General features: G+C 39.4%; 1 long non-coding RNA gene across 6 annotated transcripts in view; it reads right to left on the bottom strand.

Moving 5' to 3' along the window:
• The window catches only part of LOC146767903 (uncharacterized), a 49,846-nt gene that overhangs the window by 19,733 nt on the left and 11,639 nt on the right, over positions 1-18,474 (bottom strand). For 4 of the 6 annotated variants that reach the window (XR_014953761.1, XR_014953756.1, XR_014953758.1 and 1 more), the window contains one exon: positions 1-10,530. This exon is cut by the window's left edge and continues 19,733 nt beyond it. This is a non-coding gene — a long non-coding RNA (uncharacterized LOC146767903). The remainder of the gene's footprint in view (positions 10,531-18,474) is intronic. The other 2 variants (XR_014953760.1, XR_014953757.1) reach the window with 2 other exon arrangements.

An 18,474-nucleotide genomic window follows, 5' to 3' on the forward strand; every position in this document is an offset into this window, starting at 1 on the left:
AGTTTTTAAAAGTCCAGGGCTTTTATTCTGAAATTTATTATGCATTCTTTATTTTGGCAGGTCTGAGATAAACCAGCAAACATACTAATGAAGACAAGAACTGTCCTGAGGAAATACCTCCTGTTAGTTAATAAGCAGACACAGTGGCCTGGATTAGGAAGAAACATGACAATATTGTTGAAAATGAAGACATGTATCCTAAGTGAAGCCAATGGGTTCACAGAAGCCAGGGCTGTGTAACCTGCTGCTGCACATCAGGGTTCCAGGAGAGGAAATGAACATTACACATGGTGAGAGCAATGATACACCAGGGTGAGATAAATTTACTGCTTAACTGCATTTCATCTCAGAAATTTTAAAGTAGCATTTCTGTACTGAGACAGATTCCGGAAGAACGGCTGTCCAGTGCAACATGCCTTCCAAATGGAAAGATGATTGGCAGCTCTCTGGTTCATTAATTTTTATCTTCACTGATAAATGAACATTAAGTGCTCAGTTGTTGACAAAAACCCTCTTTTTAATTGGATATGTGCACTGGACCTTACATAACCTGGCAACATACTATCATCCCTGGACCTTGTCACTAGATAAAGCCATCTTGGCTTCTACAGGAATGCGGGTGTTCTGTGTTGAAATTTCTGCTGTTTGGAAGAGAAGATCCCAGACATATATGCTCTAATACAAAAACAGGAAATCTTCCAAAGTTTTGGTTAAGTAGAAATTTGCCCAAAATAGGCAATAACCAAGGGAACCACATTGAAGCCAACTAGAGGAAGTTGCATAGCTTGCGCATTGTTCATAGGTCTGGAGGCAGATATGACCAAGCACGATGAGAGTCGATTGCAAGAGATTAAGGAGAGACCAAGGAGCCCCTTAGTCAGGAGTTTTGGTGTCACTCTATCTCTCCAGGGGTCTCCTGGGGAAAGGAAGTTCAAGATGTCACTAAAGAGACTGTGCCTACATCTGCCAAAGCTTTCTTAACTCATGGCATGTCCACGAGTAGAAAGAACTTGCAAGCACTGTCTCTTTTTTGAATAGAATTCCAAGATATAGTCTAAAATAATTTCAATGGCTGTGAAAGCTAGAGTTCATGAACTGCATATTTTTCTTTTTCCTTCTTTTTTGTTTTGTCTTCTGGATTTCTTTTTAGCTGGTGATTTATCTCTAGCTGGGAAATCTCCCAGTCTTTTGAAATACTTAAATTTTCGTTTTGGAATTGCTACAGGTCTGTATGAGGGTCAGTCAAATTCCCCATCATAACAGATAATACTGTAGACACTCCATCTTCAGAACAGCTTCAGCTGTTCACTACATACATGACAGTTCCAGCCTAGTCCCAAATCCTGGCCATCACCCCACTGCTACCAGTGCTCAGTCGTACACAAGGAACGGCAAACAGTCCAGGGCCCTTTCCTCACCCAGAACTCCTTCAGACAGCCAGAATAAAATGGGCAGTTTCACATCTGTGTGATTGCTTATTTAGCCCATTTCATGGCAAGTGCTCACCACGATGAGCCACCAGAACACCTGAAAGAAGCCCACATACTGGAAGAAGAATGCTGACAAGCAGCTGGGGAACAGCAAGGGCAGATCCCACCTGCCCTAACATAACTGGAAAGGACCAATGACAGCCAAAACATTCCCCTATTTGAAATAATCCTAAACATTCACTAGAGAATGAAAAGTCAGCCTGTTTCTCACAATGTGCTGTTACCTTCTCATGCTGCATCTTTTGAGCTTTGTGGTCCTTTCTCTTCAGTGAGTTACATGTAACAAATTAAGAAGGGCTGAAATAGGACCGGTTTTATGGTTTGCATTAATAGACCATGGAGCTCTGAAAAGACAGTTTCTACAAAAGGCAAGTTACCACAATTGGCTTGTCAAGAGTGCTCTCCTGGTGTCTGTTGTGTGATCCCACTGCTTGATGCAGTTCCAGGAGGCAAAATCATCATAACCAAAAGGGAGTTCAGAGAAGGGAGGCCTGGTCTTAATTTGATAGCTGCATTGCTTAATTCCTAATTTATTTTGATGTTAATTTTAATGACACAGACTGAGTGATAATCTGGGGCTTTTTTGCTGGGTGTTGATGGATGTAAGTTGTTGAGGTTTTCTTTTTGTTCTTTTTTATCTATTTCATTATGTTTCGGTTTCTTTAAGTAACATAATAAAGTTATTAATAAAGTTAAATCATTTCTGTCATAGAATAAAACAATTCAGAATCTTTAAAGAACTGAGTAGAGATCATCCAGCCAAGTTAAAAGCCTGTATTTAAATATTACTTAGTCAACTCATTTAAATCACATGTTCTTACATGTTCTGTCACTTGAAAGTTGTTTCCTTTGAAACTTTCCCCTTTATGCTTTCATACAGGAAATATGATAAACTTGTTTATTTCATTTGTCAGTTTTGCGTTTCTGAATTTCTTCATCAAATCTGTTATCTTCCTTAAGTATCCAATCTTTGCCCAAGTTATGTGCAGAGAGGGGAATGGTTTTATTGCTGTAATTCCAGGCCTGGAAAGACAAAAAAAGAGCAAGCAGAGGTGCTGACTTCTGAGAACTACAGGGAAAAAAAAGACATTAAATAGGCATTTTATTTTGGAGGCAATGTTGCAGGATGAGAAAGTCCAATATTTTTAGGATCATGCATTAAATTAATTTTGGAAAAATCCTCCAGAGATTAAATAGTTCAACTTTTCCAGTCTAATGATGCATGACAGTCAAATACTTGCTGACCTCTTTACTCTTTTTCCTGGCCTTGTATTTTCTTAGTGAACTCTACCTTCTATTGTTTTTTACTTTGAACTGGCCTTATCACATCATTAGCATTTGCATAACAGGAGTACATTTTATTTATTAGTGAACTGGGAAGAACTAATTAGAAACAAATGATCTGTAGGCTGGAGAGCTGCTGAAATCAGCAATAAAGGCAATTTTTAAAATATGCTTGTGAAGAGAACCCTGATACACGTGGAAGCCTCTCTCTTTCCTTGTCTAGTGTGGAGTTTTTCAAATTCTTCAGCTTTCACAAGAGGGAAGAGGGTGATAGGCCTCAGACATTAAGAAACTCAGGGGAAGGAGAGAAACAACAGCTTTTCACAGCTCCATTTCGAAGTGGAAGGAAGACTGGGAATCCCCAGGGTCTCTTTAGGCAGGAAGAGTTACTTTAAGAAGAAAAATATGATAACGGTTATAACGGTTGAGAAATAAGCAAATTTCCTTTTTTTTTTTTTTTTTTTAATCATTGCATCATTCATTATCCTGCAAAAAATCTCTCCACTTAATGCCCTGAAGAGGAGAGACACTTTCTACTATGGAAATGTTGGTAGGCTTATCCATACGTCTTTGTGCTTTGGAAAAGACAAGAAATGCTATGTCTAGATGCAAGAAAAGGCCAGCCTTATTTGCTAATCCCTAGTTTTCACCAAGTATATATGTCTTTTCTTTTCCAAGGTCTATTTTACCGGTATCATTTCTCCTGCTGTAATGCCTCTATTCAGAGAGGAATACCAAAGTTGTCTCTGTTTTTATGAAAGTGGCAAGGATTGGTTACAACCACAGTGTAAAGGAAGTTACTGAGCTTACTGTGGACTACTGCTAGGAAGAAAAGTCCTGGCAAGTCTGTGCTCAAGCAGCCTGTGAGCAGATGAAAGGTAACAGAAATGCTCAACAACATGCACTGACCCTCAGCTAGTTAGTGAAGTGAGGCTGTCAAACAAAACTGGGCAAATTGCACCCCCATGGTTTTATTTTGTATTGTGTATGCCAGCCTTGGTATTTCTGTTTATGTGGCTGGTAGCCAAAAATTATTTAAAAGGCCTTTTCAGACTGTAGCAATGAAAATTTCCCTTCCCTGTTTCGAGCTTGGGGGTCTAACAGATTCACCCTTTCAGTCTAGATGGCAGAAATTTGGGGTTAGGACTGCCTTTTTCCTTGGTGCTTGCATAGTTTACGTCACAAAATCATACTGATTAATACCCAGAACTTTCCAAACAGAATGAGCCCTAATTTAATAATGATTGTAGCAGAATTTTAACAGTCATTAACCATGAATATTTACTTCTATAACTTTTCTTTCCCATGCAGAACACGCATACATGTGGATGCATTTTTAAGGAGTTGGGAACTATTCAAAACAAAAGTTATTTTGAGGGTTAGGAAATAGCTTGTCTTACAGCTGCCAAGTGATTTTGGAATAACTCTTTGCATGATGGAGTGGAGGAAAAAATGGAGATAAAAACATCAGTCCTTCAGTTCAAGGAGACTAGATGTTTAAAAAAGGGAACAGTAGTAGTAAGTAAAGGAGGGAAGGAAAAAAGCTTTTCACCTTCTTCTGCTTCTCCATCTAGATCTGCCTTAGTTTTCTGTCCTGACAGTGAGAGGAGGAGCTCCATCTACATTCTCTGTCTGTGCCCCTTGGCAGGCTAGATAAAAAAAGCAGGCAGCCATTCTCCTGGATTTTTGTCTCTCACTTTAAGCAGGTTTGAAAGAGAGAAGGAAAACATGCATTGACTGGCATGTGGAAATGTCATTAGTCGCATTTAGATAAGTTTATAAATTTACAAAGTAGCTCTCAGGGCCAAACACAGGGTTGAGGTGAAACATCTGAGCCTCATCCAAAACTAGGGACCTTCAGCTGGTGTAAATCAGGTATTGTGATACATTCCAGCTGAGGCACCAGTATGAGGATTCATCTCCACAGCCTGTAAAGTTCCTGACTTATATTTAGGATATTATAAAGTGTTAATGCATAGTTGCAACATGTGAGCACTGAAAAACAGTGAACAGAACAGTGAACTGCAGCCGTCCCTTTGATTCATTTTGTGCTTGTTCTGTATTTTAAAGCAGGAAAAGAGGATACTTTACCTTCAGCACACTTTGTTGCAATTCCACAGGATGATGGAAAGCCTTAGGATGGGCATAGCCATTATCATAAACACTGACTCCAGCCTTGCACAACCTATGAAAGTTGCATACAGATACCAACACTTCTATAGACATGATACTGTTTTACTTTAATATTGTAGACTAAGATGAGGGTAAAACAACAAAAGTAAACCATTGCTCTTTCTTTTTTTTCCTTCTTCCTCTTAAAAACAAACAGGCATTTTTGAGAGGAGAAAGGCTAAAGCCTATGCTGTAGTGGTGCTTACCTGGGGCCAGGACAACACAATGAACTTCCACAAAACAATTATTTTCATCTTAAAGCAACTAAAAATACAAAAAAAAAAAAAGAACATGAAAAGTTATACATATTAAAATTCAAAATCATGCCATTAGTAAGTCTTTTGCTTAACAGATATAATGCAAGCTGAACACACACATCCCCTACCTCAAAATCTTGGTGACTTTTGGTCTTGTTTCCTGAAATTATCCTTTTCCCCAAAACATAAGAGTATTCTTTCTGGAGTTGGAGAGTACAGAATATATTTAGGATGGTTAATCTGATCAATCCTGCGGACAGGTAAGTTTTAAAATATGTATTTAGGTAGTCAGAGAAATTAGTTTTGGAAATACTATCTTATCCTCCCCCAAAGTTAGCAGGAAAATTAAGCTCTGGGATAAAGTTTATCAGTGTAAAGTTTACAAAGGAACAAGGGAAGAGTAGGAATGAGAAAAAGTATGGCACTGAAAGAAAAACAAGCACCAAACCTTTTAAAATTTCTTGACTGCAAGTTGAATGGCCACTACTTCTTGGTATCAGGGCAAATTGCTTGCAATGACATTAACTCTTTTGATTTGCCATTAATGGGAAACCGCTTGCTTGGATGTTGCTGTAGAGTCAAATATCAGGGAGAAGATACACATTCTACAAGTACAGAGGAACAGGCACATACACTTTGTCTTCAAAAGAAATCCAAATCCTTCACCTGGCACTGTCAGGCCAGAAGGAGATGCCACACTGTGGGAAGCCAGTTCCCACTTGTGAAATTCGATGTGTGGCAGACAGAGCATTGTCAGAAATTGTGGGGACAGTCAGCGTGGGGTCTCTCTAAGTCCCAGAGTGCTGCTTACACCATGAAGCACTCCTAGCCCTAGCAGCTGCAACTTATTTTCACAAATATCTGACAATTCTTTTTGGCTTCCTGTCAGTTTGAGCTGTACCAAACACTTATTCCCCTAGCTCCACAGTCCTTTGTAACTGCTGCTCAAAACTTAGAACATGTACCAAATGAAGCTCCTTTCCTCCCTGCAATGCACCGACGTCCCACCCCAATTAATTAACCCAACAGTGGCTTTGTCTCTAGAAAGCTGTGACTTCCCACACTTTATCCTCCTCATTCAGCTTAAAGGCATCAGCACATTCCTGACTTCATCACTTGTTAACTCCCTTTTGCTAATAGCCAATGCATCCTCTCTCAATGGCTCCTCTGATTTGATATGACTTGAACTCTCACACAAAAATGCTGATGGCTGTTCACTTGCTATTATGGCATATAAAATTCTCTAAAATTCTGTTTTAGCACAGTTTCTATATTCAAAATTGAGAGGCTTTGAGACTCTCTCAGACCGTGTTGCAACACTATTCATCTTGCAAGCACCTGGTAAGGAGCAGCAAAGCCTGAGTGATAGCAAGACCTCTACTGATTTGTGTTTGATTACCATTGGTTAATCCTTTGGAAAAGTGCCAGAGAACTTAACAAAGGTGGCAACAGAGTCATTATATAAAACGTCAAGTGAAAAGTTATTTTCCGCAGCTATTCCAAAAAATCAAAAACCACATTCAATATAGCAGCATGATGTGTGTTCCAAACAGATTTCTACCTATGCTACCAAACCCTAGAATTTATTATACTTTAAAAAAAATTTAAAATTTAATTAAATTAATGAAACTTAATTCTCTATTTATTTTTTAGAATTATTAAAATTATTTAAATAATCAAAGGGTTCTTCAGAGATCATCTGCACCACTCCCTAAGTACAGGTTAATTTACATTTTTTTCATTCTACACTTGCTTGTTCAACAAGATCCTTAAAAACCATTACTGATGAAGATCCCTTATGGAATTCTCTCATTTTCTTGAAATAGATTGCAGTGTTTAGCTTTGCATTTGATAGAGAGATTTTAACTTGCTCACTCCTACAATTTTTTGTTAAAGTAGACAGCAGCAAGAGCTGCTTAGAAAAGAAGTCTGAAGTACAGAAAGCTGGGAAACTGTAAAACCATTAAATATTAAAAAGAATATAAATGTAATAATATTCCACAAAATATCAGGAATACTCAACTTGAAAAGTCAGAGGAAGCACATAAATTTTTTGCTGCTTATTTGACTCCAGACTGCTTGGATTAAAAGTACTTAGATGGTTAGACAATTAAGATTTCTTTCAGCAATCTTCATATTCAACTATAATAAAATCAACTTCACCTGAAGTAATCAATACAAAAGTTCCTGAAGTCAGGGATGTTTTAAAGTGAAAAATAAGTTTTTTGTCCTTTTCACACTACACAAAATAAATTTCAATCATTTGTAGCTGATTTTTTCAGTTGAGAGGAGTGAAAAAGGAAAATCTAAAGATGTATTCTGTTCAGAGGAAAATCTAAAGATGTATTTGTTTCTAAACCAATAACCTTGAGTTAGCAGAGGTATCCAGCCCCAGTCACTGAAGGCTGTACTTCAGCATGTTTCCTTACATCATTTTCTCTTCTTACAGAACTAATTATACTCACATTGAAAGTCACTACAAAATCATTGAATAGCTGACATTTTAAAACTGTTGCTAGAGTTTATATCTAGTAGATATTTAATACATGATTTGTTCCTCTCCAAACAAAATGGTCCACAGTCTCCTGTGCTTCCATCACTCCCTATGTCCGAAGGATTCTTCATTTTGTACAACATCAGCACTATATTTCTTGGCTCTTAGTATTCACTGCAATTTTGCAGGTATTTATCACACCAATGTCACCAGACCAAGTTATTACTGTTATTAGCCTTCCTTTCTGCTTTGAGCTTTCTAGGCTGGCTTGAGGGGAAGCAAACTGACTATGAATAGGATCGCTCCAAGCCATTCCCTTTCTTTCCTTTAAGCCTTAGTTTCTGCCAAGGGCTGGACTGCAAGGAGGAAGAAAAACATATGGGAAAGCTAGCAGTCCTGCCTGATGGTTGCTAGGAAGTGTGCAGACAGCTGTAAATTAGAGTAGCCTCTGTTACATTTTACAGAAATATGAATCTGAGCAAGCCAAAAGTGCTGCTCACTTTGTGTTGTGCATAAAGGGGCATCACAGACCTTAAACCCGAAGATTTTCAGCAAAGATTTTTTTCCCTTCATTCTAGACAAGAGATTGCCAGGACAAAGCTGTCAGGAACAAATCAATGAATGTACGTTTCACCTGGTAATTCCCTCTCTTTCTAGCATCTGCTGTGACATTTCCCAGAAATTATTGCAGTCATGATGCCATCAGTTGTTATGGGACCTAGAACTGCAGGAACAGGTCAGCAGCTGATATGCACTTTGGGAATGCTGCTGAAATGGAGAAGGTATATCCAGACTGAGGTCCACATCTCACCTTCTAAACACTAGTTTTCAGGGGTTGACCATGGATAAGATTTGTTGTACAAACCATGCAGCCAAGGCATCTACCTCTCCACCCATCTCCCTTTGGAACTGCTGTAACATAGATTTTTTTATCTAGAAAGAACAATGGCTAAGCCCATTTTTTTTTTCATAGAATATTGCAGAGAGTACCAGTCAGAAAGTTTTTACTGACTGGCATTTCACATCTATAGAGTGAAAATGAAGTCCATGCCTGCAGAACACTTTCTTACAATCTACGTAGATTTTGCCCTATGAACAATCCTTCATATTTGCATTTCCTCCTGCTTCCTTTGAAACCAGCACCAAAACTTCTAACTAAATGAGAGTTGAAATCTATCTGCAGTTTGTGTGTTTTCTGTCAGAAACAATTGGGCACAAGAGTAAGAAAAGTTTTCAACATACCTGTAACTTATGCATTTGTTAGGAAGCAAACAAAGTGTTTGACTTCTGATAATCAGATTTTCCTCTTCATTGTAAAATGTAAGTAACAATAACATAAACCAGCCCTGTTTAAACTTTTGTTTATAGAATTCAAGTAGCATTACATTTTTTTGAATAGCCAGACTAGAATAAGCATTAAAGTAGCTTTCATGCAACTCATAATGCCAAAAAATAAATGCAATTCTGCACATTCTTTCCTGAGAGCATCCACAAATGACGTGCAAGGCATACACATTGGCCAGAGGCCATGAGCAAAAGCATTGTGTTAAAACTTTGTATGACATCAAGCCAAAAAACTACTTAGCATTTGTATCTCAGATCTCAACTGAATTATGAATTAAATAACCAAATCAAAACAAAAAGCATACAGCACACTACATCATGTATCTTGGTTATGCACACACATATACACATGTGTGTAAGTGGCATGGATCTGTTGTGAATGGATATAACCTTGATGTTCTTGTGTGTGCACACACTTGAATGCAAGACAGGGACAAAAAAAAATATTTGGAACAACATTCAGAAAAGAACACACTCCCTATGCCAATAAGTGGATTATATCCCAGGTGGGCTCCCTCTGGTGTTGAGAAGATAAAGTATTTCCCCATTCAACCCTATTTTTTCATATCCATCAATGAGGATGTTTAAAACCGCTAAATGGATTTATTATGGCAGAGTTATTATTCACATAGACCCTTATGGATAGTATAGGATAGTATAGCTTTTCTGCTATCTCTCATCCAGTGTTCATGAATAATATATGAGGTGCATATATATGTATTTATCGAGATATCTGTGCACTTTACTACACTCAAACAGCATTCCATGTGTGTACAGATCCCTTCTGACCTGAGAGATGCTGCACTGCCATACTGTGAAACTCACTGCCTGTAAGCAGTGTAACTCTTCACAGTTAAACAGGAGAATCTGAATGCCCAGAGAACAGCAAGCCCCGCAACAACCAGGATCTGATTCTCCAATGTGTGGAGCATTTTTGTAGTGTCTCTTAATCTCAAATAATGTCTATTGATAACACCTGTGCACTTGTGAAAGTCTAGCCCAGGAACCATGTGAGGCACCCCAGCTAATGGGAGAATACATAATTATCTATTTAACAGCTACTTTCTCAATTTTGGAAACCCAGGACTCTACATTGTTTAGGAGCATCGCGACATAGACAATGGGTAGAATAATCTTAGCCATGAACATTAGATAGGCACCTTAACCCAATCTTCTTCCACTTCATTTACCACCTTCCACTACACCTAAGCAAGTAGTTCTGGAGATTATTTCCCTCTTGTGCTATAAAACTATCATTCACTGAGAGAGTACAAATACCAGTTTTGCCCTTATTTCCCAGATGATAAATGCTGAACTGTTTGTTTTGTGATGCAATCCTTTCCTTGGAAAAACATGATCTTCCTTTTTTGTCCCGAGATGGAGGCGGAATCACGGTGACTCCAGGCTGGCTGGCTGGAAGAGCATGACCTCCCTGCAGCCACAGCACACCTCTCTCCTGCTGAAGTTCACAGCAGAGCTGGGTCACTTCCTGCAAAATGACACAGAAGGGAGAAGGAGACAATAAACACACAGGGCCAGCATTTGTTCACAGATGTTCACTGACAGGAGAGAAGTAAGGAGACTAGGCTCAGCTCCCAGGCCCAGGGAGAGCATGTCCTGATGATCCCAGAGCTCTGCTCCTGCTCCCAGCACGCCCAACTTTCCGCTTCCTCCTCCTCAGCTCCTGCAAGCCCTCCCTCTCCATCTCACTCTTGCCTTCCAGCCCGCGGCTCATTCATTGCCACCCACACCCTGGCTGCTGCCGCCTCTGTCCTCGCACCCCGTGCGCTGATGCATGCCGGCAGCACAACGTTTGGGCCAGATCCCAGGCCTGGTGAAAGCCGGGGAAAAACCCAACACTCGCTCTAGTGGCCTTCTTGGCCTGAGTCCTGAACACATAAAAGCAAAACTGGTGTTAATTTTCCTTTCCCTCGGACAGTGCTGTTAGAGTTGGCACGCTCTCCTTCCACCCCTGAAGTAAGAAGCGGGGGGGTGGCAGCTGGGGGAGCAGGACCAGAGGAAGAACAGAAAGCATACGTAAAAGGAGGAATGATTGCACACATGTGCTATGAATTCTTCAGCTCAGATTAATGTTTTCCTGTGAATTTAATTGGCTGCCTTCTGGTTTCAGGCAGATGACCAGTTACAGGACAGCTATAACATGGAATCTAAATGAAGTATTTGAACAATGGGCGCCAATGTCTGTGATCTATTCCAGAAAATTATTAAATAAACAAAAAACACTGGAACTTCTAACTGCAGAGCATAATTATTATTCTTATTCATTCACGTGTAGTATTAATTCCTACTACCGACAAAAACCCCGCAAACCAATTGCTGCTTCAAGGGGTAAGCTGTTCCTGCATACTTATCACATGACAATCTAGCATAATTTATTAGAACAACTAGAGGGTCTCACTGCAAATTAACTAAATTTCAATTTTATTGTTATTAAAATGCTCTCCTTCCCAGTACCACACTGTTGTCAAATGGCACTGAAATAAAAAAAACGGTGATAGCTGTTAGAGTGGGGGGACCAAATAAGAGTAGCAAAATTGGCAAGAGACTTTTACTGCTGTCCTCTCTTAGATGTGGATTTAGTTCTTTTCCCCAGCCTGTCTGCTGACCTGCGCTGCTGAATTGGCTCTGGTTCAGTTCAGGCAGCCAGTTCAGCCTCGTGGAAGTGTCAGCATGATCTACCTGTGGGCCAGGTTCCCCCCTTACTGCCCCCTGTGTGGGCTAATCTTTAACAGCTACCGAGAGTCATCATCTGCAAAGGAAAACTCCCAGCTGGCATCAACCCACCACAGCTTCCTCCTAGACCAGCTATTCTCCTTCTCTGTGTGGGTGTGGACACATGGCGCAGGACATTTCCTCATGCCTTTGCCAGTTCTTCACTGGCTGGTGGCATAATTCACTGGAAAAAACATCCCTGATCCAAATCACAATCTGTCCCAGCCTTATGAGTTTGCAGAACTAAGCAGCACAAGAGAGCAAAGCAGAAAGCTTTGTGCAGAAAGCAAAGCAGAAAGTTGTTTGTGCTTGCGGACAATTATGCACAGAATTAAATTCCTATTCCTGCATTTATTAGGAAACATCCACTCCACCCTGTGCCCCAGGTACCCCAGAGTCCAGCGACCGGGGTGAGGCAACTGATCACCGACAGCTCTCATGAAAATTCTACATGTAATACAATCTGGAGGCATCGTCTGAAGTAAATGTGGTTCCGTGGATGTTGCCCTAGAAAGGGGGGAGTTACATAATACTGTCAGAAGGAACAATTAAAAAGGCAAATTGTAAGGCCTTGGCTGTGCCTTATCACTCCAATCTAGCTCTGCCATCTTGGTCTGAACAGCATTTGTCAGAGCATCCTGAAGGAAGGGAAGGGAAGGGGTCATCACATAATAGAAACATCTTGCAATAACATGACAGCACCTTTCAGAAACAGATCTCAAGTCCATTTATCAGTTCTACTTCATAAGTGTGTACCATCAAAACTATGATATCTGAATTCACTTTGACCTCTTATATGTGCTGAATTTGCTTTGCAAATAAAATGCATTGATTTGATTCAGCTGACAACAGTGACAAAAGTAGATCATCTGCAATTCTGGGTAAGAGGCCATTTCTCTTTTGAAAATGTACCCAGTCATCCTTAAAATCATCTAGTGGGAGTTACATTTCCACAGGTACTGGAAAATCATATGCCTGTAATTCAAATGCCACAAATGTAAATATTTAGAATTATAAAAAATTTTAATCCGTTTTAATCCGTTTCTCAGAAAACCTCCTGACTCCGTTCAGACTCCATTTCTGCTCAGGAGGCAATAATAACTGAAAATATCTCTAAGTGGTGTATATATATGTGCCTAATTACCATCCCATTTTCTGAGCTGACTCTGGATGGAAATCTAGGATTACAGAAACACAGCAAGGAGAAGAGCCAACGTCTGGGAATTGAAGCTCAGCAAATCTAAACTGAAGTACAATGGAAATTTTTTAACAGATGGGGTAATTGACCATAAGAACAGTTCATGGAGAGTTGTGATGAATTCTCTCCACCACTTGCAATTCCTAAATCAGGATTGGATGTTTTTCCAGTAGATAGACCAAACAAGAATTAAGTCAGAGAAAGCTAATGGCCTCAGTTGTAGCAGAGGTCAGACGAGGCCTCTCTCAGCCTTATAGTCTTTGAATCTCCTAAATAAAAAGTTCAGGGTTTGCAGATTGTAGCATAAATCCTATTCTATTTCAGGCTGCTTTCAAACTTGGGCAATGAAAGGAGAAGAAAAATAAACAGATGCTGCAAGACAAAGTCATGTGAGTGATGAACAAAAATCCCTATCCATGCATCAAGGGTGGCAGAGCATCTTCCCAGGGGTCTGTCTTATCAGTGACCTGCTTTACTTTGGCCTATTTGTCAGTGGCAGAAAAAGAAAACAGCCCCAGAACCCGATAACTATATAGGACTGATTGTATCATGTAGTGATAATGAATTTGAATAGTTCTATTAGAAGAGCAGTGTGGCCTGAAATATCCCTCCCCTTTTCATGGATGGCAACTTTTCTGGGTTGCCTCTTATCTAACAGCAGGGTGTTTTTCCAGGGCACAAATTCTTTAAAAGCAGAGAAGAGAAGTGTTAAGAGATTCCTTCCTTGCTTGATAGGAGTTCCCTCCTCTTGGATGTGACAATTTGATGGCTGAACTCCGAACCAGACCTGGGGAATGGTCCGGTTTTAAAAGAAAAAGGAAGAAAATAGATATCTGTTTCAAAAGCAGGCACTATGACAAATCTGCTTGGGAGCATAGCCAGCCAAACAGTTGAGTCATCACAGCAGAGCAGACTGTGAACTCCAGCATCAAGAGGAAGAGGACAGGAAGAAGCAGCAAAGGCAAAGAGGGTGATGAGAATCTCTTCAAGAGGGTCTGTGATTGCAGGGTTTGGCCTGTAGAAAAACCATGTCCAGGATGGAAAAATGCACTGCTTTATGAGGGTTCCCTCAGAGTAGGGCTTATTTTGGACTTTCATGGGGCCCTAAAAGCTGATGACTTATGGCCCATTTCATGTGTTGGTGTTTTCCCATCATAAATTTCTCAATATGAATTTTCTGAATGAAAAGTAGATTCTCAAAAATATTAAAAAGTCTGAGGGAACATGCAAAATTTTGCCCAACTCTCTGACAATTCTTGTTATTCTGTTGTGTTCACATTTCCATACCACCAGCATGCACCACACAGAGCTGCGACATTTACAGGGATGTTTAGGAAGAGAAGTTCTTGGAAGTCAGATTTCTGAAAGTCAAGTAAGTACCTGCCAGGAGATAAGAAGAAGGCAGAAAGAGACAGAATTTTATGCTACTTGGAATTGCATTTTCAGAATCCTTTTCATTATTTCAATCCCAAAAGAGTCTATTCCTCAAGCAGTGGCGACATTTAATAGATTGGTGCCACAAACAGGCTGTGTGTACCTCTGAAAGTTTTTTAAAGATCAAAATTAAGTCTATTTTCTGCAACAGTTGGTTTTGCCTCAGTAAATTCCATTCAGGATGCAAACTGTGTATTTTTGTCAGATACTGCATAAAATTGATGTAAGAGTCCTCATCCAGACAACCTAAGATAGAACAGATGAGACAGAAAGACACTGAATGAAAGAAAATCACTCATTTGGAGTGGGTAAGTGAATGTCTAATGCAGCAATGCATGATACACTTGTGGTCATATTGCAAACATTTGGGCATTAGGATGTGAACCTCTATTCCTTAAATGCCAACATTGTCCCAGAACCATAGCACTCACATTCAGAAAACTTTCCGGAATGATAGGATGGCCTTGTTAAATTTTCATCTAAATTAAGAACTACAGCCCACTATCAGCACCAAACTTTCAGATATCTCTACGTGAAGTTTGAGTTCACAGCAAACACTTGAAATACTGCCACAGTCTTTGGTGCGAGTAGACAGAAGCAAGTAATCTGGTACGTTGTGCCTAATGGTGCTCTGTCTCTTATGCGTCAGAATAAGGATTAAAACAACCTATTGGATAAACAGTCAACTTTCCAGTCTTTCCTATGTCCCCAAGGGGGTTTATTTTATGCTGTAAAATATAAGTTTGGACTGCAATTATCATGATCTTCACTTGCATAGTTACAGATGTTGCTGATGGTGATAAACTTATCCAACTTTTTTAGAGTCCAGACACAATATATTATCTTGATGACCATTTATGGCAGTGGGAACTCCAAAGATTAGCTAAATGTTGGGAAAACTGGGAATTTCTTTTTACAGGGACAAAATTTCCTGCTTTTTAATTTTACTGGGCAGGGGCACAGCTCTCAGAGTTTCTATTACATGAAAAGGTACATCTTATTTCTCTGCTGGATCAAAAATAGTTTCAGAAACTGTAAATACAATATGATATTTATCAGATGAAAAACTGCACTCATTTGCCAAAATGGAAACCGGAATGAGACTTGCAGCTCCTCACATGCTGGTGGTCTTCTGTAATGGGTTTGCATATGCGACACCACAGCCCCCCTTCCCTCTCCCCCTCACCACTGCGTTCCTCCCAGCCTCCAACCTTTTGCTTGTCAGCACTAAGGTCTGTCCAATTATTCACCTTTTCAAAAGTGATTTATTTTCAGGATAACCTAATAATGTCAAAACCAACATTGTTATGCTCTATCACCCACCAGGATGGGCCAGGGAAGGAAGGGGGTAACCATATTGATACATTTTGCCTTGCAACTTTTACCTGAGGACAGATGAATTCTATGGCCAATGACTTAGGAATCATTAGGTCAGTTTATTGTAAACAACTCCCTACTCCTCCTTCACATTTCCTAATAACATTACTCTGCAGCATTTCTAGCACTCTTCCCTACCTCCTGTTTCAGAGGGAATTAGTTTTTTCATGCAGCTCCATCTCTGCATTACACAAGCTGACCAGTGATTTGTGCCACTGAAGAAATTAGGTAGAGTTTGTCAGACTGTTTTTCTTTCAAATATTTTGTTAACAAAAATGAGAGCACTCTTGGCAAATAGTTCTTTTTCATCTTACGAGGGACTGGTTGGGTCTCAACTTAAAACGTGCAAACTGGCAATTTTGCATCCCAAAATAAGTGCTTCAGGAAAATCAAAACTAGCAGAGTGATTTCTATGTTCCTGTTTCCTTTCTTGCAAGGAATAATTTCCACCACTGGCATAATCTCTATCCATTTCTACCACATGTTACCTGGTTGATGTTGGCAGAATACTACTTAAGGTTGTTTTTATTTCTCCCTCTTTTTTTCTGGCCACTGCCCATGCAGTTGCTGCAGCACCAGTCATACAGGTTGTGCTCCCTCTGTTCTGTTCAAATGTGGCACAATGGAGGAACAACTTACTCTCTCCCTGTTCAAACTGTACAAAAACCAGGCAAGACGCTGCACAAAGATTTGTGATACATTTAAAACAAATTGTAACTGCAGCTGAAAGAGGGCTGGGAGAATTTATTAATGTTACATTCTTTTATATATACGAGCAGAATCTCATGAACTTTTGTTCCATGACTGTGTTCATTCCATTTTTGATGCAGCAGCCAATTCACACAGTGGCAAGAGTGTCCTTAAGGCTGCATAGATACTCGGGTTTGCAGCTCCTGGAGAACGTGGAGAGATCCCTGTACTCTGTTTTAAGTAGGAGTCAGCAGATGACTAAGGATAATCTAATTTGTACAAGGAATATATTTCATTTACATTTTGCTCTCAGAAAAAGCAAAAGCACAGTAAACAACATCTTATCTACACCCATATATTCAGCTCAATTCTGTGGAGTTTTGCCACTGACTCAAATTGGAACAAGATCAGTCCTTAATCATTAAAAAAACACACTTTTACTCTTGTTCTTCTGCACTTTATGCAATATATTATATCAGAATTGAAGAGACTTCTTTTTAGGAATGAACAAGCATTCTGATATATTCCATGACAAATTTCTAGTGTAATAAATTGCCCACTTTGTGTCAAATTTTTACATGCAGCCATTTTGCAAAAGTTTCTGTTATGGATTCTGTTTTTTCATGCATGGGCAAATAAATATTTGATTCCTGACATTCTTGCTATATTATTTTTCATTTAAAAGTTGGAAATTAGGAAAAAAGTAATCTATTCTGCTTGTTTCCTCCATGAGAAAAAATTGAAATGACAAAGTTTTTTAATAAAATTTATTTGCAATCCAACTAGAGAGTCTGAAATGAATCCTTGTTATTGTATCCTTGTATTTTTACTTCATTAATGCTACATAAAGAGTAGGATTATTTATTTTATTTAACTAAATAACTTCAAATGTTTTCTTCAATTATAATCCTGGAGATAATGTGTGCTATTTATTATAAGATTAAATGAGGAAATAAGCACCTGAAATGTCACTTTAAATGTGCTTATTTCTGGTCCCTTCTGAAGAACTCCTTCTCACATATCCCATATGACCATTAACAAAGCTCCTTATATTGCAATTTGCTGATTATCATGTAAATCTGTAAAAATCCAGAGAGCACAAACAAAACCCACAAGTAGAATGGGATAATGTCAAACCAAGAAGTTCCTAACCAAATACCAAATTCCACTGATCCACTTCTTATTGCCAGCCTGATTCCCTAAACAGGAGATGGGGAACCATTACAAATTAAACGTTTCTGCTTTTTTGTTTGCATATGAATGACACTGAGAATGTTTTTTGTTTAACTGTCTTACCTGGCAGTGAATCCTGATGGACCCACTCACATCCTAACACTGAAGGATGTCTCTTATTAGGCCTTTGTATTATATACAAGGCTATCTGAATAGGTGTTACCATTCTGATCATCATGAGCACTTTGGGTCAGGTTAAATTGCTCCCTTTGTCTCCCTTTGCTGAACCGTGAGCAGAGGTATCTGCCCAGCAGACTGTTAACCTGACATAAGTTATCAGACAGGGCCACCACAACAGGAGGAGGAAGCCGAGGAAATGTGTGGGTTAGCAATCACCAAGCCTATTAAACTGCTTCAAAATCCCACCCTTTGGATTCACAATTTCTCATGTTTTGGCTTGACCAAGAGGCAGGTTGGTGAAGCAAGAGGATCTCTGAGAGTGTGAAAGGGATGACCCTGGAAACAAAATATTGGTTTTACATCGCAGGGTATCCGTTACAGGAGAATTTCCTCTGGCGCCAGCAGGTATTTGAGCAGGCATCTGGATGGATCCCAAAGGGGGGAAGGAAATGGAGATGGAAGTTTTTAGAGGGGATCAAGATGTTAAGCCTTAAAACTGTTCGAATGACCCACAACAACTAACTTGCAAGGCTTTATCCACATGATGACTTTTGGTGATATGGGGGGTTATGTTTGATTTCTTTTTTCCTTTTTTTTTCCCCTATTTTTTTTTATTGTTGGTGGGGAATTCCAACCAAGACTGCAGAA

The sequence above is a fragment of the Lonchura striata genome, chromosome 3, assembly GCF_050655825.1.
Source record: "Lonchura striata isolate lonStrDom1 chromosome 3, ASM5065582v1, whole genome shotgun sequence".
In the NCBI taxonomy this organism is placed as follows: Eukaryota; Metazoa; Chordata; class Aves; order Passeriformes; family Estrildidae; genus Lonchura; species Lonchura striata.